The sequence below is a fragment of the Egretta garzetta genome, unplaced genomic scaffold (assembly GCF_000687185.1).
Source record: "Egretta garzetta isolate BGI_Z169 unplaced genomic scaffold, ASM68718v1 scaffold622, whole genome shotgun sequence".
Classification (NCBI taxonomy): Eukaryota; Metazoa; Chordata; class Aves; order Pelecaniformes; family Ardeidae; genus Egretta; species Egretta garzetta.
Window position 1 is genome coordinate 33,400 of NW_009258780.1, and position 3,236 is coordinate 36,635.

At 41.3% G+C, this 3,236-nt stretch overlaps 1 protein-coding gene across 1 annotated transcript in view; it reads left to right on the forward strand.

The window, feature by feature from the left end:
• AP1AR (adaptor related protein complex 1 associated regulatory protein) overlaps positions 1 to 3,236 on the forward strand; it is a 21,960-nt gene that overhangs the window by 2,633 nt on the left and 16,091 nt on the right. The gene's annotated exons all lie outside the window — the stretch shown is intronic.

The window sequence follows — 3,236 nt, forward strand, 5'->3', positions numbered from 1 at the left end:
CGCCTCAGGTGGGGCGTGGGGGGCGGCTGCAGGCTTCGCCCCCGCCCCGCGGCTGGGGTGAAGGGGGGCCGAGAAAGAAGGAAAGAAAAAGAAAATGCATGTGGAGCGTCTGGCTTGACAGCTCCAGCTGATGAAACGCCGTCGAAAGGTTGCTCGGCTTTGTGCGGTTTGCACGGGTACTGGTAATGCGTTTCCAGGCATGGCTTGGGTTAAGTGGGTGTGGGGACATTCTGACTCCTTCGCCCTCTTCCAGGGTTGTTTTACCAGAAGAAGCAGATTAGGTTTTTGTCAGGTCAGTTGCCAAAAGCACAGACTGCTGTGTTTGTGCAAAAATGGAAAACCACCATATCTTCTGGAATATGATCTTGTGTTCTCCGTGAGTCAGAGGCTGAGACTCTGCTGGGATAAAGGGTGACTATTACTGAAGATGAGGAGCAGAACGGTCTGAATAAACTTTCATATATCTTGTAAATGTGTGATCCGTGTTTTGTTCTGCAACAAACAGTTGATGGAAAAACAGCGTACAAACAGGGGGAGGATACGTTACCTCTACAAGAACTTGGTTTTCTTCCATATACTTGACCGGTATTTAATACTTAACAGTTAATCACTTATTTTTGACTAAGTATTAGGATTGATGTCGTTCTAGATGGATACGCTGTGCGTTTCACATGTCACAAACTTGCGGCCTCTTATTTCACATCAGCTCTGGCAGGCAAGCCTGATGTTCTGCTTGACCCAAAGACCTTTTAGGAATACTTTTCAGAGAAATGGGTGAAAGACCAGGACAGTGCGCGTGGAGGATACCTGCTTGTAGTCTCATACCCTCTGCTAGAGAATACTAAGAACATCTGAAATGCCTCAACGCCTGGCACTTAAGTATCTCAGAGCAAAGCAGGTAATACTTGAAAGGTTCTCGCTTTGCGTCTGTTTTTTGCTGAGCCTCCACTAGTAGGCTGATACCCTTTTTTTTTTTTAGCCATCAGGGGTAGTGACAATAAGTCTCCTGCAACGTGTACTGACCCTGTAAATTATTGCTCTGGTTGTGGGGTCTCTTTGCTCTTTTATTTTTCTCCCCTGACTACTTTTAGCTGACTTACTGACTTATGAGCACTGGAGAGGAGACAGAGTCCAAAAAGGCACAAGATTGTCTTGGCTATAACGGCAAAACCACGATTATATTTTATCTTTCCCTCTGGTCTAAAATGACTATTGCCTGTATTTTTTCTGTTGTTGTTTTTTTCCCCTTGTATTCTTTTTTTCTTGCATGTTTGCAATACTCTGTTACCCTTCTGTATATTCATTGGTGTTTGCAGTATCGTCTGTTCTAGTACTTGGTTTTGGTGCATGTTTGATTTGTGCAGCATCGTTCGTTAGCTTCCTGCCACACCATCTCATAGTCTCCAACTGGTTTTCAGCAGACAGTAGCTGAAGTTACTGGCTTGGTCGCCAGACTTCATCCTGTGTTTTGGTGCTTTTCGTGTAGCTGCTGGCTTGCTGCTTGCTTAGGTTGTAGAATGGCAAATACGAATGCTGGTGCACAGAATTTTGAGAAGTGCCGTTCTCTTAAATGGCAGGGAATTAATGAAGAAAACAGAAGTTCGTTTGCCACGATGTCTTAGCTACTCATACATGCATGCGTTACTTCTATTAGTCCAATATCAGACTGTCCTGACCAGTGAAAGTCTTAGAAAAATGCAATGGTAGTTCAGAAAACAGGCTTTTCCAATCAAAGGGGCTGTACCCATTTGGGTTGACTTTTGAAGCCTGAACCTGGAATATCATACACAGGGGTCGGCTTATGAAAAAGATGATCGTCAGTGCTACCTCTTGCAGACAGCTGGCGTGTGTCTTGGGTCATCTTTGTTTTCTGGGTGTGCTGGTAGTTTACAGAACAGTGTTGGAGTGTTGAGCAATATAGGTATTTTCCTTCCACTGTGTGGTGGGAGAGGCAGGGAATTGTATTAAAAACCAAACTGTAAAATGCATCTTAGAAATTTTTTAAGTTTGCAAGTTAGGTGGCTACCAAATTCCGCAGATTTGGCAGCTTCTGAAGTAGCATAATGTAATAATTTAGCTTATCAAGTTAATTGTGATTCTTTTAGCCACTCGGATTCCCCCCCGCCCAAACTAGTGCTTCATTATTTTTTGGGTGCTTCAAGATTTGACTGTAAGAAATAAACTCTGAATTAAATAATGAAGTATACAGTTTTAAACAAATGTTTCAATATCCCACGAGATTATAAGTTGCTTTCGCTTGGAATTGTGCTTAAAATCTTGGAGATTGATGTATGAATTGCTGCAATCGTTTTAGAGTTCATGTTGGGCATGTGCAGAGAGAAATGAAACACCAAACACTTAGTGTAGTCTAAGTTTAACTTTCTGTAAAAATACAAACTTTCAGTTGGTAATTTTAAGTTATTTTCTTTTTTAAGGAGCATTCTTACGCTTTGGCTGAAGTAGTTTTGCTCCAAGTACTACAAGCTGCAGCCGTAATTAGAAAGTAGATCATAGCTAATTTGTCACTATATTTGACCATAAGTATTCCTCTTTACTCTTAGAGGAGTGTTGAAAAGAAGGGGGAAGGGGGGGGAGGAAAAAAGAGAGAGAGAATAATAACTATAATTTGTCTCTAGGGTACTTGTTTGGTTAGTTTGGGAGGGGTTATCGTGTAGCAAAATCGAAGCAATCCTTTTTGGCACTAGTGTGGAAAAAGTAGCTTTAACTCATGCCCTGGTTTTAATAGATTGAATATTCATTTTTAGTGACTTTTTCCCCCCACATAATCAGTATGAGCTGGGTTTTTTTTGGTTTTTTGTTGTTTTTGTTTTTTTTAAATAAAAAATGGTGACCTGACTTTGCATAAAAGGAGAATAAAGCATATATATGTATGGAGTGCTGAAAAGTTAGTGTCTTTGAAGACTGAGCTGACAATCTCTGTGGGTCCTGTGGCCTATCAGCTGAACTGTTTTCTCTAGTACTTATCAAACCTCAATGTTTCTCGAGTCTGTTTTAGAAAATAATGAAACAGTAGAGCTTAAAGGAGAATAGTAACAGCTGTACGCATTTTAATTGGTTACTATTTTATTTCTGTTGAAGTTGTTCTATATGGGGGTGAAGTTGATGGGTCTTGCATTTCTGTCCCTCATGACCTCAGACTTCCATAGTTGAGCTGGGTTTTAAGGGCTCAAAGTCTGGCCCAGAATTAGGTCTTCTGTTATCGAGTCCCTGTTCAG